Source organism: Thalassophryne amazonica, chromosome 14 (genome assembly GCF_902500255.1).
Source record: "Thalassophryne amazonica chromosome 14, fThaAma1.1, whole genome shotgun sequence".
NCBI classification, from domain to species: Eukaryota; Metazoa; Chordata; class Actinopteri; order Batrachoidiformes; family Batrachoididae; genus Thalassophryne; species Thalassophryne amazonica.
Genome location: NC_047116.1, coordinates 55,897,004 through 55,924,344, shown reverse-complemented (window position 1 = coordinate 55,924,344; position 27,341 = coordinate 55,897,004). Strand labels below are relative to the sequence as shown.

General features: G+C 40.9%; 1 long non-coding RNA gene across 1 annotated transcript; it reads right to left on the bottom strand.

The window, feature by feature from the left end:
• Positions 1–6,640: 6,640 nt before the first annotated feature.
• Positions 6,641–25,380, bottom strand: LOC117524627. The gene is made up of 3 exons (XR_004564811.1): positions 24,989–25,380; positions 20,369–20,372; positions 6,641–6,654 (listed from the first exon to the last, which is right to left on the bottom strand). It is a non-coding gene; the product is annotated as an uncharacterized LOC117524627 (long non-coding RNA).
• Between the last annotated feature and the right edge of the window lie 1,961 nt (positions 25,381–27,341).

Here is a 27,341-nt window from a genome sequence, read left to right as displayed (position 1 = left end):
GAGGGACAGGAAGGCAGAGAAATAAACCTTATCTAACTTACTATTTGACAGTAATTTCTGCTTGAACCCCGTACCACCCAACTCATTTTGGCTTGTCAGTATCTCATAAAGAAAAAGTGAAATTTCCCATCGATGGGATATACAGGTTTAGAAGGGGTTAATATGTGCACAACCTCTACATCTCAGTTATTACCTCACTTATTTCTGCACAAACAGTATACATGCATTTGTGTGTGTGTGTGTGTGTCCCAATAAACTGCTGATGTGATGTAAATGGAGATTAGAAATGTAACTGTGGAAATAATGTTTGAAAAGTGTGACAATTATTTCTGTGATTTATTTGGGTACTCACTGTTGTAGAAAACAGACGTGTCCACACACACACACACACACACACACACACACACACACACACACACACACACACACACACACACACACACACACACACACACACACACACACACACACAAAAGGTTATTTAAATGTATATGTCATCCTTTCAATGATGAGAACTGATTGAAATGGCTGTCAGCCTGCCCTTCAGGATGTTCCGTGGATTCTGTGCTTCTGACTTTAATAATCCTTGATGAAGATGTATTCATTATAAGATTGCAATGGGAAATGATTCAGATTGTGATTCATATGAGGAAAAAATGAGTAGGCTATACTCTTTCACAGAGATGAGCTTATGAAGTGTCAATCATCATGAGTCTGGTGGCGGCTGCAAAATCCTGCATTCATTTGGCTTGAGCGATGAGCTGGTTTATCCATCGGGGATGTGTATAAACTGTGTGAAAAAAAATAAAAACAGACTGCTAACAGCTGCTAATAAAGGAGGATGTGACCTTTTGTCCCACAGATGTACGCGAATTAAGATGTACGAGAAAAAAACTCGTACATGAATTCCTGTGATGCAGATTAGTTTCACGACTCCTGCCTGAGCAATATAGACTTTAATCCAATCACTAGATGACAAAAAGGCTCACATGAAAAATTGTGAACAAGCTTCTAGATGCCAAAGGCAAGATGCATAACTGATATGTAAAGACAAGAAACATGCACACACATTTTCCATAACAGAAAGAATAAAACAGCACATCTTATTTTTGACAAAAGTTAACTTTTCAAATGAATAAACAGTAGAGAGCTTGCCGCACATTTCAGCAGGCAAAGTGAGCAATTCAAGGCTTTTGTTACATTTCCTACTTGAAATCTAAAATTCTGTTAAAAAAATAAATTAATAAATAATATAAAAGGCATTTATAAATACCATAAATTAATGTTTTTTTGTTTGTTTGTTTGTTTGGCAGACAGAACTTTTGCCGTAGAAGGTTTTGCCGTATGGACAAACAGAAGGACGTACAGAAAGACAGCAATTTCTCTTGTCAAGCACAACTTACAGTTGCAAACAACTAAATCAATACATTCATGTTTTCTTTAGATAAGTTAGGGGATGGATGACCTAAATATTTCCAAGTCAAATCAAATCAAATCAATTTTATTTATATAGCGCCAAATCACAACAAACAGTTGCCCCAAGGCGCTTTATATTGTAAGGCAAGGCCATACAATAATTACGGAAAAAACCCCAATGGTCAAAACGACCCCCTGTGAGCAAGCACTTGGCAACAGTGGGAAGGAAAAACTTCCTTTTAACAGGAATAAACCTCCAGCAGAACCAGGCTCAGGGAGGGGCAGTCTTCTGCTGGGACTGGTTGGGGCTGAGGGAGAGAACCAGGAAAAAGACATGCTGTGGAGGGGAGCAGAGATCAATCACTAATGATTAAATGCAGAGTGGTGCATACAGAGCAAAGAGAGAAAGAAACAGTGCATCATGGGAACCCCCCAGCAGTCTAAGTCTATAGCAGCATAACTAAGGGATGGTTCAGGGTCACCTGATCCAGCCCTAACTATAAGCTTTAGCAAAAAGGAAAGTTTTAAGCCTAATCTTAAAAGTAGAGAGGGTGTCTGTCTCCCTGATCTGAATTGGGAGCTGGTTCCACAGGAGAGGAGCCTGAAAGCTGAAGGCTCTGCCTCCCATTCTACTCTTACAAACCCTAGGAACTACAAGTAAGCCTGCAGTCTGAGAGCGAAGCGCTCTATTGGGGTGATATGGTACTATGAGGTCCCTAAGATAAGATGGGACCTGATTATTCAAAACCTTATAAGTAAGAAGAAGAATTTTAAATTCTATTCTAGAATTAACAGGAAGCCAATGAAGAGAGGCCAATATGGGTGAAATATGCTCTCTCCTTCTAGTCCCTGTCAGTACTCTAGCTGCAGCATTTTGAATTAACTGAAGGCTTTTCAGGGAACTTTTAGGTCAACCTGATAATAATGAATTACAATAGTCCAGCCTAGAGGAAATAAATGCATGAATTAGTTTTTCAGCATCACTCTGAGACAAGACCTTTCTAATTTTAGAGATATTGCGCAAATGCAAAAAAGCAGTCCTACATATTTGTTTAATATGCGCATTGAATGACATATCCTGATCAAAAATGACTCCAAGATTTCTCACAGTATTACTAGAGGTCAGGGTAATGCCATCCAGAGTAAGGATCTGGTTAGACACCATGTTTCTAAGATTTGTGGGGCCAAGTACAATAACTTCAGTTTTATCTGAGTTTAAAAGCAGGAAATTAGAGGTCATCCATGTCTTTATGTCTGTAAGACAATCCTGCAGTTTAGCTAATTGGTGTGTGTCCTCTGGCTTCATGGATAGATAAAGCTGGGTATCATCTGCGTAACAATGAAAATTTAAGCAATGCCGTCTAATAATACTGCCTAAGGGAAACATGTATAAAGTGAATAAAATTGGTCCTAGCACAGAACCTTGTGGAACTCCATAATTAACCTTAGTCTGTGAAGAAGATTCCCCATTTACATGAACAAACTGTAATCTATTAGATAAATATGATTCAAACCACCGCAGTGCAGTGCCTTTAATACCTATGGCATGCTCTAATCTCTGTAATAAAATTTTATGGTCAACAGTATCAAAAGCAGCACTGAGCTCTAACAGAACAAGCACAGAGATGACTCCACTGTCTGAGGCTATAATAAGATCATTTGTAACCTTCACTAATGCTGTTTCTGTAATATGATGAATTCTAAAACCTGACTGAAACTCTTCAAATAGACCATTCCTCTGCAGATGATCAGTTAGCTGTTTTACAACTACCCTTTCAAGAATTTTTGAGAGAAAAGGAAGGTTGGAGATTGGCCTATAACTAGCTAAGATAGCTGGGTCAAGTGATGGCTTTTTAAGTAATGGTTTAATTACTGCCACCTTAAAAGCCTGTGGTACATAGCCAACTAATAAAGATAGATTGATCATATTTAAGATTGAAGCATTAATTAATGGTAGGGCTTCCTTGAGCAGCCTGGTAGGAATGGGGTCTAATAGACATGTTGATGGTTTGGAGGAAGTAACTAATGAAAATAACTCAGACAGAACAATCGGAGAGAAAGAGTCTAACCAAATACCTGCATCACTGAAAGCAGCCAAAGATAACGATACGTCTTTGGGATGGTTATGAGTATTTTTTTCTCTAATAGTTAAAATTTTATTAGCAAAGAAAGTCATGACGGAGTCAGGCACTTCTGATTTAAAGCTCTCTTTTTCAGAGGAGCTACAGCTCAATGTAGCTGTATGCAGTTGTCTTCAATGAGGATGTAAAACTATTGACGAGATACTCTATCTCACTTACAGAGTTTAGGTAGCTACTCTGCACTGTGTTGGTATATGGCATTAGAGAACATAAAGAAGGAATCATATCCTTAAACCTAGTTACAGCGCTTTCTGAAAGACTTCTAGTGTAATAAAACTTATTCCCCACTGCTGGGTAGTCCATCAGAGTAAATGTAAATGTTATTAAGAAATGATCAGACAGAAGGGAGTTTTCAGGGAATACTGTTAAGTCTTCAATTTCCATACCATAAGTCAGAACAAGATCTAAGATATGATTAAAGTGGTGGGTGGACTCATTTACATTTTGAGCAAAGCCAATTGAGTCTAATAATAGATTAAATGCAGTGTTGAGGCTGTCATTCTCAGCATCTGTGTGGATGTTAAAATCGCCCACTATAATTATCTTATCTGAGCTAAGCACTAAGTCAGACAAAAGGTCTGAAAATTCACAGAGAAACTCACAGTAACGACTAGGTGGATGATAGATAATAACAAATAAAACTGGTTTTTGGGACTTCCAATTTGGATGGACAAGACTAAGAGTCAAGCTTTCAAATGAATTAAAGCTCTGTCTGGGTTTTGGATTAATTAATAAGCTGGAATGGAAGATTGCTGCTAATCCTCCGCCTCGGCCCGTGCTACGAGCGTTCTGGCAGTTAGTGTGACTCGGGGGTGTTGACTCATTTAAACTAACATATTCATCCTGCTGTAACCAGGTTTCTGTAAGGCAGAATAAATCAATATGTTGATCAATTATTATATCATTTACTAACAGGGACTTAGAAGAGAGAGACCTAATGTTTAATAGACCACATTTAACTGTTTTAGTCTGTGGTGCAATTGAAGGTGCTATATTATTTTTTCTTTTTGAATTTTTATGCTTAAATAGATTTTTACTGGTTATTGGTGGTCTGGGAGCAGGCATCGTCTCTACGGGGATGGGGTAATAAGGGGATGGCAGAGGGAGAGAAGCTGCAGAGAGATGTGTAAGACTACAACTTTGCTTCCTAGTCCCAACCCTGGATAGTCACAGTTTGGAGGATTTAAGAAAATTGGCCAGATTTCTAGAAATGAGAGCTGCTCCATCCAAAGTGGGATGGATGCCGTCTCTCCTAACAAGACCAGGTTTTCCCCAGAAGCTTTGCCAATTATCTATGAAGCCCACCTCATTTTTTGGACACCACTCAGACAGACAGCAATTCAAGGAGAACATGCGGCTAAACATGTCACTCCCGGTCCGATTGGGGAGGGGCCCAGAGAAAACTACAGAGTCCGACATTGTTTTTGCAAAGTTACACACCGATTCAATGTTAATTTTAGTGACCTCCGATTGGCGTAACCGGGTGTCATTACTGCCGACGTGAATTACAATCTTACCAAATTTACGCTTAGCCTTAGCCAGCAGTTTCAAATTTCCTTCAGTGTCGCCTGCTCTGGCCCCGGGAAGACAAATGACTATGGTTGCTGGTGTCGCTAACTTCACATTTCTCAAAACAGAGTTGCCAATAACCAGAGTTTGATCCTCGGTGGGTGTGTCGCCGAGTGGGGAAAAACGGATAGAAATGTGAACGGGTTGGCAGTGTACACAGGGCTTCTGTTTAGGGCTACGCTTCCTCCTCACAGTCACCCAGTCGGCCTGCTTTCCCGGCTGCTCGGGATCTGCTGGAAGGGAACTAATGGCGGCTAAGCTACCATGGTCCGCACCGACTACAGGGGCCTGGCTAGCTGTAGAATTTTCCACGGTGCGGAGCCGAGTCTCCAATTCGCCCAGCCTGGCCTCCAAAGCTACGAATAAGCTACACTTATTACAAGTACCATTACTGCTAAAGGAGGCTGAGGAATAACTAAACATTTCACACCCAGAGCAGAAAAGTGCGGGAGAGACAGGAGAAGCCGCCATGCTAAATCGGCTAAGAGTTAGTAGCTGTGCTAAGCTAGCGGATTCCTAAAAACACACAAAGTGAATAATGTGTAAATAATTTAGAGGTGATTCAGCAGAGGGAGTGCTTTAGGTAAGACACGTGAAGATTACACTGTGAAACAAATCGTTATCTAGTTATCTAGATCAATCTAACTGCGCAGATTAAACAGCTAACAGATACAGCAAAACACCGCTGTGCTCCGGAACAGGAAGTGATACAATACCGCAGTGAGAGCCAACCACCAGTAGAGACAAATACAGTCATGACAAATACTGTACAAACTACAACCCCAATTCTAATGAAGTTGGGACGTTTCATAAAATGTAAAAAGAAAAAAAAAACAGAATACAATGATCTGCAAATCCTCTTCAACCTATATTCAACTGAATACACCACAAAGACAAGATATTTAATGTTCAAACTGATAAACTTTGTTTTTGAAATTTTGAAATGGAAATGGATGCCTGCAACACGTTTCAAAAAAGCTGGGACAGTGGTATGTTTACCACTGTGTTACATCACCTTTCATTCTAACAACCTGTTGTGTGGGCCGCTGAAGAGGAGGTACTGCTGGCCCACCACCACAAGATGGCGCCCTGCTTGAAGTGCGGGCTTCAAGCACGAGAGGGCGTCGGAGCGACCAGGAGTGACAGCCTTGTATGGCAGCACCCTCTCTTGCTTGCCTCTACTGGTGGTTGGCTCTCACTGCGGTATTGTATCACTTCCTGTTCCGGAGCACAGCAGTGTTTTGCTGTATCTGTTAGCTGTTTAATCTGCGCAGTTAGATTGATCTAGATAACTAGATAACGATTTGTTTCACAGTGTAATCTTCACGTGTCTTACCTAAAGCACTCCCTCTGCTGAATCACCTCTAAATTATTTACACATTATTCACTTTGTGTGTTTTTAGGAATCCGCTAGCTTAGCACAGCTACTAACTCTTAGCCGATTTAGCATGGCGGCTTCTCCTGTCTCTCCCGCACTTTTCTGAGACTCGGCTCCGCACCGTGGAAAATTCTACAGCTAGCCAGGCCCCTGTAGTCGGTGCGGACCAAGGTAGATTAGCTGCCGTTAGTTACCCCCTGGCAGATCCCGAGCAGCCGGGAAAGCAGGCCGACTGGGTGACTGTGAGGAGGAAGCGTAGCCCTAAACAGAAGCCCCGTGTACACCGCCAACCCGTTCACATCTCTAACCGTTTTTCCCCACTCGACGACACACCCGCCGAGGATCAAACTCTGGTTATTGGCGACTCTGTTTTGAGAAATGTGAAGTTAGCGACACCAGCAACCATAGTCAATTGTCTTCCGGGGGCCAGAGCAGGCGACATTGAAGGAAATTTGAAACTGCTGGCTAAGGCTAAGCGTAAATTTGGTAAGATTGTAATTCACGTCGGCAGTAATGACACCCGGTTACGCCAATCGGAGGTCACTAAAATTAACATTAAATCGGTGTGTAACTTTGCAAAAACAATGTCGGACTCTGTAGTTTTCTCTGGGCCCCTCCCCAATCGGACCGGGAGTGACATGTTTAGCCGCATGTTCTCCTTGAATTGCTGGCTGTCTGAGTGGTGTCCAAAAAATGAGGTGGGCTTCATAGATAATTGGCAAAGCTTCTGGGGAAAACCTGGTCTTGTTAGGAGAGACGGCATCCATCCCACTTTGGATGGAGCAGCTCTCATTTCTAGAAATCTGGCCAATTTTCTTAAATCCTCCAAACCGTGACTATCCAGGGTTGGGACCAGGAAGCAGAGTTGTAGTCTTACACACCTCTCTGCAGCTTCTCTCCCCCTGCCATCCCCTCATTACCCCATCCCCGTAGAGACGGTGCCTGCTCCCAGACTACCAATAACCAGCAAAAATCTATTTAAGCATAAAAATTCAAAAAGAAAAAATAATATAGCACCTTCAACTGCACCACAGACTAAAACAGTTAAATGTGGTCTATTAAACATTAGGTCTCTCTCTTCTAAGTCCCTGTTGGTAAATGATATAATAATTGATCAACATATTGATTTATTCTGCCTAACAGAAACCTGGTTACAGCAGGATGAATATGTTAGTTTAAATGAGTCAACACCCCCGAGTCACACTAACTGTCAGAATGCTCGTAGCACGGGCCGGGGCGGAGGATTAGCAGCAATCTTCCATTCCAGCTTATTAATTAATCCAAAACCCAGACAGAGCTTTAATTCATTTGAAAGCTTGTCTCTTAGTCTTGTCCATCCAAATTGGAAGTCCCAAAAAACAGTTTTATTTGTTATTATCTATCGTCCACCTGGTCGTTACTGTGAGTTTCTCTGTGAATTTTCAGACCTTTTGTCTGACTTAGTGCTTAGCTCAGATAAGATAATTATAGTGGGCGATTTTAACATCCACACAGATGCTGAGAATGACAGCCTCAACACTGCATTTAATCTATTATTAGACTCTATTGGCTTTGCTCAAAAAGTAAATGAGTCCACCCACCACTTTAATCATATCTTAGATCTTGTTCTGACTTATGGTATGGAAATAGAAGACTTAACAGTATTCCCTGAAAACTCCCTTCTGTCTGATCATTTCTTAATAACATTTACATTTACTCTGATGGACTACCCAGCAGTGGGGAATAAGTTTCATTACACTAGAAGTCTTTCAGAAAGCGCTGTAACTAGGTTTAAGGATATGATTCCTTCTTTATGTTCTCTAATGCCATATACCAACACAGTGCAGAGTAGCTACCTAAACTCTGTAAGGGAGATAGAGTATCTCGTCAATAGTTTTACATCCTCATTGAAGACAACTTTGGATGCTGTAGCTCCTCTGAAAAAGAGAGCTTTAAATCAGAAGTGTCTGACTCCGTGGTATAACTCACAAACTCGTAGCTTAAAGCAGATAACCCGTAAGTTGGAGAGGAAATGGCGTCTCACTAATTTAGAAGATCTTCACTTAGCCTGGAAAAAGAGTCTGTTGCTCTATAAAAAAGCCCTCCGTAAAGCTAGGACATCTTTCTACTCATCACTAATTGAAGAAAATAAGAACAACCCCAGGTTTCTTTTCAGCACTGTAGCCAGGCTGACAAAGAGTCAGAGCTCTATTGAGCTGAGTATTCCATTAACTTTAACTAGTAATGACTTCATGACTTTCTTTGCTAACAAAATTTTAACTATTAGAGAAAAAATTACTCATAACCATCCCAAAGACGTATCGTTATCTTTGGCTGCTTTCAGTGATGCCGGTATTTGGTTAGACTCTTTCTCTCCGATTGTTCTGTCTGAGTTATTTTCATTAGTTACTTCATCCAAACCATCAACATGTTTATTAGACCCCATTCCTACCAGGCTGCTCAAGGAAGCCCTACCATTATTTAATGCTTCGATCTTAAATATGATCAATCTATCTTTGTTAGTTGGCTATGTACCACAGGCTTTTAAGGTGGCAGTAATTAAACCATTACTTAAAAAGCCATCACTTGACCCAGCTATCTTAGCTAATTATAGGCCAATCTCCAACCTTCCTTTTCTCTCAAAAATTCTTGAAAGGGTAGTTGTAAAACAGCTAACTGATCATCTGCAGAGGAATGGTCTATTTGAAGAGTTTCAGTCAGGTTTTAGAATTCATCATAGTACAGAAACAGCATTAGTGAAGGTTACAAATGATCTTCTTATGGCCTCGGACAGTGGACTCATCTCTGTGCTTGTTCTGTTAGACCTCAGTGCTGCTTTTGATACTGTTGACCATAAAATTTTATTACAGAGATTAGAGCATGCCATAGGTATTAAAGGCACTGCGCTGCAGTTTGAATCATATTTGTCTAATAGATTACAATTTGTTCATGTAAATGGGGAATCTTCTTCACAGACTAAAGTTAATTATGGAGTTCCACAAGGTTCTGTGCTAGGACCAATTTTATTCACTTTATACATGCTTCCCTTAGGCAGTATTATTAGACAGTATTGCTTAAATTTTCATTGTTACGCAGATGATACCCAGCTTTATCTATCCATGAAGCCAGAGGACACACACCAATTAGCTAAACTGCAGGATTGTCTTACAGACATAAAGACATGGATGACCTCTAATTTCCTGCTTTTAAACTCAGATAAAACTGAAGTTATTGTACTTGGCCCCACAAATCTTAGAAACATGGTGTCTAACCAGATCCTTACTCTGGGTGGCATTACCCTGACCTCTAGTAATACTGTGAGAAATCTTGGAGTCATTTTTGATCAGGATATGTCATTCAAAGCGCATATTAAACAAATATGTAGGACTGCTTTTTTGCATTTACGCAATATCTCTAAAATCAGAAAGGTCTTGTCTCAGAGTGATGCTGAAAAACTAATTCATGCATTTATTTCCTCTAGGCTGGACTATTGTAATTCATTATTATCAGGTTGTCCTAAAAGTTCCCTAAAAAGCCTTCAGTTAATTCAAAATGCTGCAGCTAGAGTACTGACGGGCACTAGAAGGAGAGAGCATATCTCACCCATATTGGCCTCTCTTCATTGGCTTCCTGTTAATTCTAGAATAGAATTTAAAATTCTTCTTCTTACTTATAAGGTTTTGAATAATCAGGTCCCATCTTATCTTAGGGACCTCGTAGTACCATATCACCCCAATAGAGCGCTTCGCTCTCAGACTGCAGGCTTACTTGTAGTTCCTAGGGTTTGTAAGAGTAGAATGGGAGGCAGAGCCTTCAGCTTTCAGGCTCCTCTCCTGTGGAACCAGCTCCCAATTCAGATCAGGGAGACAGACACCCTCTCTACTTTTAAGATTAGGCTTAAAACTTTCCTTTTTGCTAAAGCTTATAGTTAGGGCTGGATCAGGTGACCCTGAACCATCCCTTAGTTATGCTGCTATAGACGTAGACTGCTGGGGGGTTCCCATGATGCACTGTTTCTTTCTCTTTTTGCTCTGTATGCACCACTCTGCATTTAATCATTAGTGATCGATCTCTGCTCCCCTCCACAGCATGTCTTTTTCCTGGTTCTCTCCCTCAGCCCCAACCAGTCCCAGCAGAAGACTGCCCCTCCCTGAGCCTGGTTCTGCTGGAGGTTTCTTCCTGTTAAAAGGGAGTTTTTCCTTCCCACTGTAGCCAAGTGCTTGCTCACAGGGGGTCGTTTTGACCGTTGGGGTTTTACATAATTATTGTATGGCCTTGCCTTACAATATAAAGCGCCTTGGGGCAACTGTTTGTTGTGATTTGGCGCTATATAAAAAAATTGATTGATTGATTGATTGATCATCCGTACCAGCTGTCACTCATCCACTACTCATCACCACCACCATAAAGGCCAGACTGCAACTCCACCTCCCCGCCGAGAAATCAACTTCCAATCAGGTAATTTTCTCTGCTGACTAAAATTCGAGTATTAGTCTGATCTCTTTTTGCAGCCGTTTTCCTGGGACGGATACCCTGTCTGTGGAGTTGGCGTTTGGTGTGGACTGCGACGGCTTCGCCTCACACCCCACCCAGATAAGTGGTTATCTCAGGAGCTGCACGAGTGTGTGATTGGAGGTGGAGGTTCTCCCTCCTTTACTGAATACAGACTGTGGGAATACTGAGTGTGCGACCTCACACTCATCTGGACTGTCTCTGTTCTCTGCCAGCAGTACCGGGTCTGACTGCTGAAGACAGCGGCCACCTGGGGCGCAGGGCTTGGCGGCTCCGGTGTTCTTCAGCTCCGTTGGCGGTGGAAGCTGTGTGGATCCGGCTTTTCTCTCGCCAGGCGTCTTCTATCGTCGAGCCTGCCCACACGTCACCTGGTGTATGATTGACAGTCACTGTATTGTTATTGTCTGTACATCGTTGTGTGATTCACAACATTAAATTGTTACTTTTTGGCTTATCCATTGTCCGTTGATTAACGCCCCCTGTTGTGGGTCCGTGTCACGACACTTTCATAACACAACCCTCAATAAGCGTTTGGAAACTGAGGACATTAACTGTGAGTGTCATGATTGGGTATAAAAGGAGCATCCCCAAAAGGCTCAGCTATTCACAAGCAAAGATAGGGCGCAGTTGTGAACAACTGCGTGAAAAATTAGGTCAACGTTTCTCAACATTCAATTGCAAGGAATTTAGGGTTTCCATCATCTACGGTCCATAATATAATCAGAAGATTCAGAGAATCTGGAGAACTTTCTACATGTAAGCAGCAAGGCTGAAAACCAACATTGAATGCCTGTGACCTTCGATCCCTCAGGCGGCACTGCATTAAAAACCAACATCATTGTGTAAAGGATCTTACCGCATGGGGAACACTTCAATAATCAGGAACACTTCAATAATCCATTTTCAGTTATCACAGTTTGTCACTACATCTACAAGTGCAAGTTAAAACTCTACCATGCAAAGCAAAAGCCATACATCAACAACATCCAGAAACGCCGCCGCCTTCTCTGGGCCCGAGCTCATTTGAAATGGACAGATGCAAACTGGAAAAGTGTGCTGTGGTCTAATGAGTCCACATTTCAAATTGTTTTTGGAGATCATGGACGTCGTTTCCTCCGGACAAAAGAGGAAAAAGACCATCCAGATTGTTGTCAGCGCAAAGTTCAAAAGCCAGCATCTATGGGGGTGTGTATTAGTGCCCACGGCAATGGGCAACTAACTTACACATCTGTGATGGCACCATCAATGCTGAAAGGTACATCCAGGTTTTGGAGCAACACATGCTCCCATCCAACCAACGTCTTTTTCAGGGACGTCCCTGCTTATTTCAGCAAGACAATGCCAAGCCACATCCTGAACGTGTTACAACAGTGTGACTTTGTAGTAAAAGAGTGCAGGTACTAGACTGGCCTGCCTGCAGTCCAGACCTGTCGCCCATTGAAAATGTGTGGCGCATTATGAAGCACAAAATTAGACAACGGAGACCCCGGACTGTTCAACAACTGAACTCGTACATCAAGCAAGAATGGGAAACAATAACACCTACAAAGATGCAACAATTAGTGTCCTCACTTCCCAAACACTTATTGAGTGTTGTTAGAAGGAAAGGTGATGTAACACAGTGGTAAACATAACACTGTCCCAGCTTTTTTGAAACGTGTTGCAGGCATCCATTTCAAAATGAGCAAATATTTACACAGAAAGAATAAAGTTTATTAGTTTGAACATTAAATATCTTGTCTTTGTGGTGTATTCAATTGAATATAGGTTGACGAGGATTTGCAAATCATTGTATTATGTTTCTATTTACATTTTACAAAACGTCCCAACTTCATTGGAACTGGGGTTGTATAATGTGAAAAGTAATTAGCAGGAAATCACCACAATCAGTATTTAGTAGATGATCCAATGCCAATCCAATTTAATTGTTTGTAGTCTCGTGAGTCTTAATGGTCAAACTCCAGAGGGGAAAACCAGTATCATATGCAACATATATACAACATATACATATACATCCCAGCTTTTTTGAAATGTGTTGGTTTTGGATGCCATTTTGAAATCGCATCCATTTCAAAATGAGCAAATATTTGCACAAAAACAAAAAAAGTCTATCAGTTTGAACATTAAATATCTTGTCTTTGTGGTGTATTCTGTTGTGTGGGCCGCTGAAGAGGAGGTACTGCTGGCCCACCACCACAAGATGGCGCCCTGCTTGAAGTGCGGGCTTCAAGCACGAGAGGGCGTCGGAGCAGCTGTCACTCATCCACTACACATCACCACCACCATAAAGGCCGGACTGCAACTCCACCTCCCCGCTGAGAAATCAGCTACCATTCAGGTAATTCTCTGCTGAACCTTAATTCGAGCATTAGTCTGATCTCTTTTGCAGCCATTTTCCTGGGACGGATACCCTGTCTGCTGAGTTGGCGTTTGGTGTGGACTGCGACGGCTTCGCCTCCCACCCCACCCAGATAAGTGGTTATCTCGGGAGATGCACGAGTGTGTGATTCGGAGGTGGAGGTTCTCCCTCCTAACTAAACACTGACTGTGGGATTACTGAGTGTGCGAACTCACACTCATCAGTACTGTCTCTGTTCTCTGCCAGCAGTACCGGGTCTGACTGCTGAAGACAGTGGCCACCTGGGGCGCAGGGCTTGGCGGCTCCGGTGTTCTTCAGATCCGTTGGTGGTGGAAGCTGTGTGGGATCCGGCTCTTCTCTCGCCAGACGTCTTCTATCGTCGAGCCTGCCCACACGTCACATTGTGTATAATTGACATTCCACCATATTGTTATTGTCTGTACTTCGTTGTGCGATTAACGCCCCCTGTTGTGGGTCCGTGTCACGACACTTTCACAACAGTATTCAATTGAATATAAGTTGAAGAGGATTTGCAAATCATTTTATTCTGTCTTTATTTTCATTTCACACAATGTCCCAACTTCATTGGAATTGGGGTTGTATTTTTGATGACTTTGATCTTGATCTTTGACTGAGGTATTCTAAAAGCTAATCATCTCAAAAAATCACCCACCTTCATTGAGAATCTGTTCACCTCTTTCTGGGTTATTTTGATCATAGAAATACCCCATTGCAGTGCTGGTGTGCAGGGTAAACAATTTCACATGAAGCTGTGTTATACCAGGACATATTATCCAACAAGGTTTCCAGTAATATAACACACATGCCATACATTGTGCTGAAAAATGGCCAGTGCATCTATGTATGCTTCCACTTGTGGGTCTTTATTTACGTATTAGGAGGTTGACCCGTGGGGAACAACAGGTTCTAGATGTGGGCATTTGTAGAATATACGGAGGACAGCTGACTTTTGTGGAAAATCTGTTTACAGTTATACTACATTTTTTAAATTATTCACATAGAAAATTTCTTGGCTTTTATGAAAGTCTTTATTAAAGGTTTAATCTGTTTTCAGTTGTATTAAATTTTCTAAAATTAATTTTTGTAATCAATAAGATTTTCTGAAGCTGCTTAACCAGTACAATATATTTCATGTAAAGAAATTATGAATAACTGAAGTTTTATATTTGCACTGTGACAGTGTTCACATTAGATAAAAAAAACAAAACAACAACATAAAAAACAAAAACAAAAACAAAAACAAACAAAAAACAAAACAACTTTTTTTGGCCTGTGTGAGACACTGTTGGGACACACTTCTGTTGTTTTGTCTGGAGTGTGAACATGTTAATTCTGGGTTTGGGGTCAAAGGCACACAGAAAATATTCAGATTTGAATCTGCTGACTGGGATGTTAGAGGATGGACAGACTGATGAATTCGGTCAGATCTGAAACACTGTAATGGGCTTTTATTTTGAAATACAGGCTCTTATTGTGGAAGTGCATATCGGTCTGATCACCTTGCTGTTTTCACAACTCGAATCCTCATGAAAAAATACACAAGTATGCCAAAGGATGAAAATCAGCTCTTTTTGGATTTCACTTGATGCTCTGGGTAAACAGACAGAGGCCAATTCCCTTTTATTATACGGATTTGTTTTTCAATGTTACTAGAACATTCTGGTTCATTCTGTGAATGCAAGTTGCAATTGAGAGCATTTGTGAGTTGATAGGTCGTTCATTTCAGGTTCACAGAATACTGAATTTGCAAAATTATAATCCGCTAACAGAAGCAGGCTGCAAACATATTTAGTCTTTCTGCTCACTTACTCCATAAAATCATCTTGAATTTTAATACCATAATGACTGCAGCCAGTTTCTCTGACAAGTAACCCATTAAGAGCATATAAACTTGTTAACTGTTTGTTGAAATAGCAGACAAGTGAGTGCTTATTAGGAAATGTGCAGCGATATCATGTCAGCAGGTCCTCATTAATTTCCCATCAGCCAGGGTTGTTAGTGATTCTGCTTTGAAGTCCAACTGAAAAACCGGAGCTACTGGGGCACAAAAACCTTTGGGCACTCTTAGGCTTTTACACATGCAAAACCTATATCCAATTTTGATAATAATGAAGTCAGGCTTTTTTTTATACAAGTATTAAAACTGTATGCCCTTTCAAAAGAGATATCTATTTTCAACCTAGGTTCTCTATTCATATGTTTTGGGACTCATCTTCTCCTTCAGAAAATACAGTAGTGTTCAGAATAATAGTAGTGCTATGTGACTAAAAAGATTAATCCAGGTTTTGAGTATATTTCTTATTGTTACATGGGAAACAAGGTACCAGTAGATTCAGTAGATTCTCACAAATCCAATAAGACCAAGCATTCATGATATGCACACTCTTAAGGCTATGAAATTGGGCTATTAGTAAAAAAAAGTAGAAAAGGGGGTGTTCACAATAATAGTAGCATCTGCTGTTGACGTTACAAACTCAAAACTATTATGTTCAAACTGCTTTTTAGCAATCCTGTGAATCACTAAACTAGTATTTAGTTGTATAACCACAGTTTTTCATGATTTCTTCACATCTGCGAGGCATTAATTTTGTTGGTTTGGAACCAAGATTTTGCCTGTTTACTAGTGTGCTTGGTGTCATTGTCTTGTTGAAACATCCATTTCAAGGGCATGTCCTCTTCAGCATAAGGCAACATGACCTCTTCAAGTGTTTTAACATATCCAAACTGATCCATGATACCTGGTATGCGATATATAGGCTTAACACCATAGTAGGAGAAACATGCCCATATCATGATGCTTGCACCACCATGCTTCACTGTCTTCACTGTGAACTATGGCTTGAATTCAGAGTTTGGGGGTCGTCTCACAAACTGTCTGCGGCCCTTGGACCCAAAAAGAACAGTTTTACTCTCATCAGTCCACAAAATATTCCTCCATTTCTCTTTAGGCCAGTTGATGTGTTCTTTGGCAAAATGTAACCTCTTCTGCACGTCTTTTATTTAACAGAGGGACTTCGCGGGGGATTCTTGCAAATAAATTTGCTTCACACAGGTGTCTTCTAACTGTCACAGCAGTTACAGGTAACTCCAGACTGTCTTTGATCATCCTGGAGCTGATCAATGGGTGAGCCTTTGCCATTCTGGTTATTCTTCTATCCATTTTGATGGTTGTTTTCTGTTTTCTTCCACACGTCTCTGTTTTTTTTTTTTTTTTTTGTCCATTTTAAAGCATTGGAGATCATTGTAGATGAACAGCCTATAAGTTTCTGCACCTGCGTATAGGTTTTCCCCTCTCCAATTAACTTTTTAATCAAACTAGGCTGTTCTTCTGAACAATGTCTTGAACGTCCCATTTTCCTCAGGCTTTCAAAGAGAAAAGCATGTTCAACAGGTGCTGGCTTCATCCTTACATAGGGGACACCTGATTCACACCTGTTTGTTCCACAAAATTGACGAACTCACTGACTGAATGCCACACTACTATTATTGTGAACACCCCCTTTTCTACTTATTTTTACTAATAGCCCAATTTCATAGCCTTAAGAGTGTGCATATCATGAATGCTTGGTCTTATTGGATTTGTGAGAATCTACTGAATCTACTGGTACCTTGTTTCCCATGTAACAATAAGAAATATACTCAAAACCTGGATTAATCTTTTTAGTCACATAGCACTACTATTATTCTGAACACTACTGTAAATACCCAAACACGGTCATGGGTTACCCGGGTATGTGAAATGAATGGATGGAGCAAAGCTAAAAACATGCAGTAATCCTCTTATTCTAGTCACTGAACAGGAAAAATGGCATTAAAATATTTGACAACATTGAGAGGGTCCTTACAGAACATGTCACTGTTTCCGCCACTAAACATAATTTTTTAAAAGGACTGATTTATAGTGTTAGCCACTTACCTTAGTCTCCAGTCCCTTCGACGCCACTACTATCCACCGAGTCATGACAAGTCAATTGATGGTGAGGAGCTCGGTCTTACAGAACAAATCCCAAAACAGTGTTCAGTGACTGAGAAGGAAAGTCCAAATATTTTGGGTCCCAGTGCTTCCTTGTCTTATTGCATGGTTGTGGGACTTGGGCACTAATCACTCACCAAAGGTGAAGACTGATGTCTTTGCTAATAGGTCTCTCCCGAGGATCCTTGGGTACCAATTGAATGACTTTATCAAGATCCCAAATGATGCGTTACTTAAGGAGATGAGGTGTACCACTTGCATTGTAAGGGAATGTCAGCTATGACATGTTGATCATGTGGCACATTTCTCTCGGCATGATCCAGCACACAGGTGCCTCAGAGCTGACTACCTCTGGAATTAGGTAAGGGCAAGGGGATGCAACTATCTGTTGCATCACCTTGCCCTGAATAGGCAAGGGGGTTTAAATAGGGTTAGTTATCATGTTACAGTTATCATGTTTAAATAGGGTTTAAATAGGGTTTGTTATCATGTTACAGGGTAACATACGTTGAAGAATCCAATGGACCATGTTTGATCATTACTTTGGACCTTGAGCATTCAACAGTCAAAACCATTCCATTGTTTAGTCCTATTAGCTCTGCTAATAATGTTCATCAATTTTGACAAAAGTTAGAGCAACATTAACTTTTTTCACCATTTTTGCTGTTTTTACCATGTAACTCCATAACATTCAGTCATAGATAGCCAAAACTATACCTTTTTGTTAGCCCTATGATCAGACAAATAATGTGACATACGTATCAACATGAGTGGAGCATTTTGAAATTTTGAACCCTGTGTAAGTGTAATACTTTACTGATCCATATCCGGCTATAGCTACCACTGTGGAATGGCCAACCTACTTTCTTTTGTTTTGTTTTGCCCCGGGTGGGGGGCAGACCATGATATACTGAGGCTGAATTGTGTTAGTCTTCTTAAGTGGTATCAATTAGATCAAAATTGGCTTCCAGACTTGACCTGAACTCTTGTGGACACTTTTAGTGTTTTAATTTATTTTTCCAGCTTCTCTGTTGATATATCTTGAAATTTTAAAACAAACAAAAAACCTACAATGAGATTTTTTTTAATTGAAGACGTGGTCATCAGTCATGCCAAACTGCATAAAATAACCTGAAGAAATAGATTGAATCAGAATGTGTTTTGGTCCAGGATTGGGTCGCAAGCAGAACATCCACCTCCTCATTATCTGACTCTGGCTGTCAGTTGGCTTTACACACACAAAAGACACAGGGAACTGTCGCCACAGGGCAAGTGTATTTTTGTGCATCGTCCGACAGTAGGTGTAACTGCAGGTTATGTGGGTGAGTGACAAGTGTCACCTGAACCACCGTGAGCTTTCCACAGTTAAGCCAGATGATGTGATTCTGAGTGGGAGACACATGCATTTAAAGCATGTCTGTGCACACATATGCTGGGAAAGTAAATGAGTATGTATATATAGATGTAACTTTTGGGTATGTGCATCATACTTGTAGGTTTATAAAAAGCTGAGGAAAACACCGCTTAAGCATTAAATATAAATGTAAAAAAGCTCTGAATTCTGTAAAATTAAAGAATGATATTGGAATTGACATACAGTAGTGTTCAGAATAATATTAGTGTTATGTGACTAAAAACATTAATCCAGGTTTTGAGTATATTTCTTATTTTTACATGGGAAACAAGGTACCAGTAGATTCTCACAAATCCAACAAGACCAAGCATTCATGATATGCACACTCTTAAGGCTATGAAATTGGGCTATTAGTAAAAAAAAAAAGTAGAAAAGTGGGTGTTCACAATAATAGTAGCATCTGCTGTTTGACACTACAAACTCAAAACTATTATGTTCAAACTGCTTTTTTAGCAATCCTGTGAATCACTAAACTAGTATTTAGTTGTATAACCACAGTTTTTCATGATTTCTTCACATCTGCGAGGCATTAATTTTGTTGGTTTGGAACCAAGATTTTGCTTGTTTACTATTGTGCTTGGGGTTATTGTCTTGTTGAAACACCCATTTCAAGGGCATGTCCTCTTCAGCATAAGGCAACATGACCTCTTCAAGTATTTTGACATATCCAAACTGATCCATGATACCTGGAATGTGATACATAGGCCCAACACCATAGTAGGAGAAACATGCCCATATCATGATGCTTGCACCACCATGCTTCACTGTCTTCACTGTGAACTGTGGCTTGAATTCAGAGTTGGGGGGTCATCTCACAAACTGTCTGCGGCCCTTGGACCCAAAAAGAACAATTTTACTCTCGTCAGTCCACAAAATATTCCTCCATTTCTCTTTAGGCCAGTTGATGTGTTCTTTGGCAAATTGTAACCTCTTCAGCTCTTCTTTTATTTAACGGAGGGACTTTGCGGGCGATTCTTGCAAATGAATTAGCATCTCACAGGTGTCTTCTAATTGTCACAGCACTTACAGGTAACTCCAGACTGTCTTTGATCATCCTGGAGCTGATCAATGGGTGAGCCTTTGCCATTCTGGTTATTCTTCTATCCATTTTGATGGTTGTTTCCGTTTTCTTCCACACTTCTCTGTTTTTTTTGTCCATTTTAAAGCATTGGAGATCATTGTAGATGAACAGCCTATAATTTTTTGCACCTGCGTATACGTTTTCCCCTCTCCAATGAACCTTTTAATCAAACTACGCTGTTCTTCTGAACAATGTCTTGAATGTCCCATTTTCCTCAGGCTTTCAAAGAGAAAAGCATGTTCAACAGGTGCTGGCTTCATCCTTAAATAGGGGACACGTGATTCACACCTGTTTGTTCCACAAAATTGATGAACTCACTGACTGAATGCCACACTACTATTATTGTGAACACCCCCTTTTCTACTTTTTTTACTAATAGCCCAATTTCATAGCCTTAAGAGTGTGCATATCATGAATGCTTGGTCTTGTTGGATTTGTGAGAATCTACTGAATCTACTGGTACCTTGTTTCCCATGTAATAATAAGAAATATACTCAAAACCTGGATTCATCTTTTTAGTCACACAGCACTACTATTATTCTGAACACTACTGTAATATATCGTCTTGAGATACTGTAAATGTTAGGTTTTTTTGTTTCAAGTGCATCTTGAGTGTTGTCTGTGTTTTATTATACTTTGTTTGTGCAGCATTACGTTTTTGTCTGTGTACAAGTCACACTGTTACATCACTGTAATATTTCCAATATTTAGAAACTGCTCAGTTTTTATATTACAGAAAACAACATATCACATAAGATGAAAATTCACAACAAAATATCCTCACACACACACAACCCCAGTCCCAGCTACCCAGCTATTGTCCATAATGGAGAAGAGCCTAGATCCATTACCACTGATTATGACTGTAAAAATGTAGAGAGAGGTGTCCAGATTTTACTTAACAAGGAGAGTCTGTCAGAAAGAGTATACCGTATCCTTTCAATATGTAACGTATTTACAAGGTCATTAAGTCAGAGCTTTATGGGAGAGGCATCGCTTTTTTCCAATGTGTTAGAAGAAGTTTCTTTGCAATAATAATACAACAGGATCATACAAAACACTGCTATGCACTGTTTAACCCTACACCATTGTAAAAAATGCCCAAAATAATTGTTAAAGGGTCAGGCTTCAACTGCACATGGAGAATTTGAGACATTTGATCAAAGATGTCAGTCCAATATTTCTGAACTTTGGAGCAAAGAATAAAACTGTGATGTAGCGACATCTAGGGAGCATTTCTCACAGATGGGAGAGACCACAGGATAAATTCTATGTAAACTTTTCTTTAGGAAAGTGTAAACGGTGAAGAGTTTTGTGTAAGAGCATTTATGAATATTCTCTAAGCCTTCATCCCATTGATCATCAGTAATTGTAATGTTTTTACGTCAGACATGCTTGAACCCTCGTGCGCATGTGTGAGTTTTTCCACGCCTGTCGGTGACATCATTCGCTTGTGAGCACGCCTTGTGGAAGGAGTGGTCCCGCCCCCTCGTCGGATTTTCATTGTCTGGAAATGGCGGAATGAAAAGGACTTTTTTTTCCATCAGAATTTTTTCAGAAGCTGTTAGAGACTGGCACCTGGAAACCATTCGAAAAATTTATCTGGCTTTCAGTGAAAATTTTACGGGCTTCACCGAGAATAAGGACTTTAACTACAGCTTTAAGGACCCCTTTAAGGACGGTCGGTGCGCCGCGCTCCGAGCTGCGACGATGCGGCACAAACCACTGGATCATTTCTAAGCTGATGGCTCTGTAGATACAAGACAGTTGTGTGCTCTTTCTCTGGTTATCACAAGACCTGGACATCAGCCATTTTCCGACAGATTTCACTTTTAACAAGAGATTTTGTCATGGAAAGCCGCGCGGAGGCTTCGCGCGTCACAACCGATTCGCTGATGAAGCGAGACAAAGGAACATCTCCGTTTCGGAGTGTTAGAGGACAAGTTGAGACATGTCCAGCTCTCCACAAGTTCTTTTACACTCACTCGACTGGTAAGCACTGAAACCCGAGTGAGTATAAAAGAACTTGTGGAGAGCTGGACATGTCCCAACTTGTCCTCTAACACTCCGAAACGGAGGTGTTCCTTTGTCTCGCTTCATCAGCGAATCGGTCGTGATGCGCGAAGCCTCCGCGCGGCTTTCCATGACAAAATCTCTTGTTAAAAGTGAAATCTGCCAGAAAATGGCTGATGCCCAGGTCTTGTGATAACCAGAGAAAGAGCACACAATGGTCTCGTATCCACAGAGCCATCAGCTTAGAAATGATCCAGTGGTTTGCGCCGCATCGTTGCAGCTCGCAGCGCGGTGCACCGGCTGTCCTTAAAGGGGTTCTTAAAGCTGTAGTTAAAGTCCTTATTCTCGGTGAAGCCCGTAAAATTTTCACTGAAAACCAGATAAATTTTTCGAATGGTTTCTAGGTGCCAATCTCTAACAGCTTCTGAAAAAATTCTGATGGAAAAAAAGTCATTTTCATTCCACCACTTCCAGACAATGAAAATCCGACGAGGGGGCGGGACCACTCCTTCCACAAGGCGTGCTCACAGGCGAATGACGTCACCGACAGGCGTGGAAAAACTCACGCATGCGCACGAGGTTTCAAGCATGTCTGACGTAAAAACATATGAATGAAATCCATATAGTTTTTAAAAAAAATAAAAAGGACCGTTAATTTATGGACAGACCACGTATCTAAAAAAGTCTCTCCGTGGTAACTTATGTGACATTACGTTTTATGGCTGTCCCACAATCTGAACACTGCACTCATGACAGATTAAAAATGAAGCACAAACATGACTTTGTAAAGTTCTAACCAGAAGAAAATTTGACCACATTAGTTTTAAATCATTTTAAAGACAGTTATTTGTTTTATAAATTATTTTTTGTGATTCAGTGAGTCTGTGATAGATGGTTCTGTGTGGCCTTGACATTTGGTCAATTCTGTCCACAACTGAGCCACTTTATTCTAGGTTAACACACTCCTTACACCATGTTTAATCAATATTGGGGACAAACCTGTGTCAGTTACACAGGTATAACACTGAGTTTGTTCTTTCAATGCTGAACCAAGGTCAAAGATCATGTGACCAATAAAAAGGTGATATTTTTAGATTTAAAATAACTTTTTATCCCAAAATGGGCAACTGTTTGACAACCTTCCCAATTTCCATAGTAAATATTAATGCCAAAATGCATACGTAAACATAAAACACTCCACCTGTCAGACACTTACAAGTTTCTACATATGTGTTGATTCAAGGAGCCACAACCCTAATTACTGTTATTTGCATTCAACAGCCTGATAGCAGAGAGAATAAAGGATTTTGTATAACAATTTCATGACAGTTTTACTGTTACCACTGGTGTATCATTACCAAATTCCTTCAAATACCCATTCCTGTATAAGCAGTGGGCCTCCATTTTGACAGTCTGATATATCAAGTCTGGGAGTGTGTGTTGGTGCTACATGTCGCCGCATCCACCGCACCACAGAACCACCTTGGGACTCAGATGGGAACCAATGAGGAAGTCAACTGATACATTCCCACATGTCTAAACTAACCATCTATCTGTAGATGTCTCAGCCAGGTGAAACGTGGGTGTCCCTTTGGCCTTCCCTAGTTTTTGAGGACCTCAACACTCACAGAGAAATGGACTGATACTCCTCATCTTAGTCTACCTCAGTAACCCCTCTTCTGATACAAAGTCATTTGAGCAGTACCCAAGGATCCTCTGAAGAGAACTATACCGAAAGAGATCCATTCGTCCCCTTAGGTTACAGATTAGTGTGAAAGTCTCACAACCATAATGCAAAACAGGCAGCACCGGGACCCTGTCTTGGATCTTTGCATATCTGCAAAGATATCGAAATGATACCTTTGCATAGTATATGCAAAGATATGCACTCACAATATCTCTGTATAGGCTGGCTATGATTTCCAGTAACTTCTTGGAGACCCCATGAATTTTTAGGATGCCCCAGAGAGCAGTCCAATCAGACTGTGGAGTCTATGACCTTGACTTTTGATAAATCAATTAGATTGGCCCAAATTACATGAAAACTTCAGAGTTATTATGTTCACTCAGATGTCCACACAGGACCAAAAATGATATAGCATTAGCTGTTGCTGTGCGTCTATCACAAAGTACTCATGCTGAAAAGCTGTAGAGACAAGGCATAAATGAGATTTTTGGGGCTGCTGCAAAGAAGAAAAACTGTGCTAAATGTGTGCTAAATTGTGTTTGACAGTCTCCTCCAGCTGGTACTGCAACAGCTCAAACTTAATTTACATGTCACACAGTATGACACGCAGTGAACTTTTTTTTAAATACAGTGTGAGCAGCTGGCTTCTGTGAAGCAGAGCATCTAATCAAATGAACAAGACAAAAGTTAATTTAAATCCTCTTTAATATATCTTAAAAAAAATGGATATACAATCTGAGAAAGAAAAGGTTCAGGATTTGAAGAGAGAGCTGGATGCCAATCTTCTCCCTTGCCCCAGAAATGAAGCGAGCCCAAGCAAAGACATTTTCCAAAAACATCCTGAGAAACAAAAACACCAGTAACTACTTAACTCAAGATCAAGGTGTTCAACTTGAAGCTAACATGAGAGTAAGGCTGAGTTATTAGTCTAACACATCCTGGAGGCAAGTATTACCATAACGATTAACCCGTTACAATATTTACGCAGGATGGTTTCAAATTCCAAGCCTTCCAGGCTTCAGCGGACAAACTAAGCAGGGAAAATATTGTGGCATTTCCAAAACTGGCCATCAACAGACCTGCTTTGTGTCACATTCTCAAGTCCTTTACTTTGCCAGAGGCCAGTGCGGTCTGGTTTCTGTTTACTTCCACAGGAAAAAATACAAAACAAAAATTTTAGGTGTTAAATCTTGGGCTGGTGTGAAGAAAAAAAAAAAAAAAAAAAAGAAGCAGAGCATGCTGACAAGTCATCTCAACACATCCGTCACACTCCCCCCCCCCCCCCCCACACACACACACACTTATCACACACTAAATTTCATTCTCCAAGGGTGTTTCCACTGGCCAATCACAAAACTTTGCCTCATGCAGACATGTATGAACACAAAGATGAGGACAATCGAAATGCTCAAACTGCAGGTACAAAGCTAGTCAAAACAAAAAACAAACAAAAAAACACTGCATGTGCACACACCTTTCGTGTGTCATCGATATGATCGTACACATGCATAATGTGCAGACAGATGCCAAGATGAACACATATCTTACAGACAAAAGTCCACACTTTACCCCCCACACACAGGCCGATGTTTAGTTTATAACACAGCTGAGACAGAGACTTCGGGACCACCGGCTCTCCTGATGGCACACTTTATACCTTATCAACCAAATCTCCAAAACCAAACAGGAAAAAAAAAAGCTACAGTGCAACCAGAGCACACATTTAGGGTTTTTACTCTTTATAACACAGGATTGAAAATAAAACAGTGAGTGACACTAAAGTGATGATTTATATATTTTTACCTGAGGCTGTCAACATATGGCCATTAGGTATTGAGAAGGCCTTGCGTCCGTCCGTCTGTGGTCAGCGTAAGTCCAGTTCTGTTACTGCCAGGGTCTTCAAATTCACAGGGAACATTTTTGGAACACAGAACGTGGACAAGTTCAAAGATGGCTAACCTTGACCTACGTGGTGTGTCCATAAAGTAACGGTCCTTTTTATTTTTTTTAAAAACTATATGGATTTCATTCATATGTTTTTACGTCAGACATGCTTGAACCCTCGTGCGCATGCGTGAGTTTTTCCAGGCCTGTCGGTGACGTCATTCGCCTGTGAGCACGCCTTGTGGAAGGAGTGGTCCCGCCCCCTCATCGGATTTTCATTGTCTGGAAATGGCGGAATGAAAAGGACTTTTTTTCCATCAGAATTTTTTCAGAAGCTGTTAGAGACTGGCACCTGGAAACCATTCGAAAAAGTTATCTGGCTTTTGGTGAACATTTTACGGGCTTCACAGAGAATAAGGACTTTAACTACAGCTTTAAGGACCCCTTTAAGGACGGTCGGTGCGCCGCGCTCCGAGCTGTGACGTTGCGGCACAAACCACTGGATCATTTCTAAACGGATGGCTCTGTGGATACGAGACCGTCGTGTGCTCTTTCTCTGGTTATCACAAGAGCTGGACATCAGCCATTTTCCGGCAGATTTCACTTTTAACAAGAGATTTTGTCATGGAAAGCCGCGCGGAGGCTTCGAGCGTCACGACCGGTTTGCTGATGAAGCGAGACAAAGGAACACCTCCGTTTCGGAGTGTCAGAGGACAAGTTTGGACATGCCCATCTCGGCTTTCAGTGCTTACCAGTCGAGTGAGTATAAGAGAACTTGTGGAGAGATAGACATGTCCCAACTTGTCCTCTAACACTCCCAAACGGAGGTGTTCCTTTGTGTCGTTTATCAGCGAATCGGTCGTGACGCGCGAAGCCTCCGCGCGGCTTTCCATGACAAAATCTCTTGTTAAAAGTGAAATATGCCGGAAAATGGCTGATGTCCAGCTCTTGTGATAACCAGAGAAAGAACACACAACAGTCTCGTATCCACAGAGCCATCAGCTTAGAAATGATCCAGTGGTTTGTGCCGCAATGTTGCAGCTCAGAACGCGGCGCACCGACCGTCCTTAAAGGGGTCCTTAAAGCTGTAGTTAAAGTCCTTATTCTCTGTGAAGCCCGTAAAATTTTCACCAAAAGCCAGATAACTTTTTCGAATGGTTTCCAGGTGCCAGTCTCTAACAGCTTCTGAAAAAATTCTGATGGAAAAAAGTCCTTTTCATTCCGCCATTTCCAGACAATGAAAATCCGATGAGGGAGCGGGACCACTCCTTCCACAAGGCGTGCTCACGGGCGAATGACGTCACCGACAGGCCTGGAAAAACTCACGCATGCGCACGAGGGTTCAAGCATGTCTGACGTAAAAACATATGAATGAAATCCATATAGTTTAAAAAAAAAATAAAAAGGACCGTTACTTTATGGACACACCACTTATTTTAATACATCAAAAGGTCACATTATGTTTCCTATTTTTATTGTATGACCCATGCAAATCCATTTTGTTGGGGGGGGGGGGGGGGTGACAGCCAATCAGAGTAGAGAGAGAGAGACCATGATGTCACTGGCTGGTCTCTCTCTAGATTACTTAAGATGTACTTATTTTCCCTTTCGTATGGCTAGCATACTGGCATAGTACGTTTCTATGCTTTTTACTCTTTCAGTTAATTTTATTAGGAAATGAAGCGTGCCACGATCTCAACTTTATCTAAATTCTGGGTCTTTTAGTGAAGCTTAGGGCTAGTGGCTGGTGATCACCTTAGTATTTCTTTTGTTTATTCTTGTTTACTTAATGCTGACAAATTATACTGTATTTGTTGTCTTTCTGATGCCTGATTGTTTTTCTTCTCTGTTTGAGGTGCGGCTCCATCCAGAGATGGGTGTGGTGTCTGCTTTGGAAAACCTGAGGTCCTGTGC